The following is a 212-nucleotide window of genomic DNA, read 5'->3' as shown; positions in this document are numbered from 1 at the left end:
TCCATGCCACTCTCTCACTTCGTCCCAGCTTACCCTTCCCCCTCCCCGTGTCCTCAAGTCCATTCTCTAATAGGTCTGCGTCTTTATTCCCGTCCTGGCCCTAGGTTCTTCATAACCTTTTTTTTTTTTTTTTTTTTTTTAGATTCCATATATATGTGTTAGCATATGGTATTTGTTTTTCTCTTTCTGACTTACTTCACTCTGTATGACAG

The sequence above is a fragment of the Physeter macrocephalus genome, chromosome 8 (assembly GCF_002837175.3).
Source record: "Physeter macrocephalus isolate SW-GA chromosome 8, ASM283717v5, whole genome shotgun sequence".
Classification (NCBI taxonomy): Eukaryota; Metazoa; Chordata; class Mammalia; order Artiodactyla; family Physeteridae; genus Physeter; species Physeter macrocephalus.
This window is presented reverse-complemented; position numbering follows the sequence as displayed.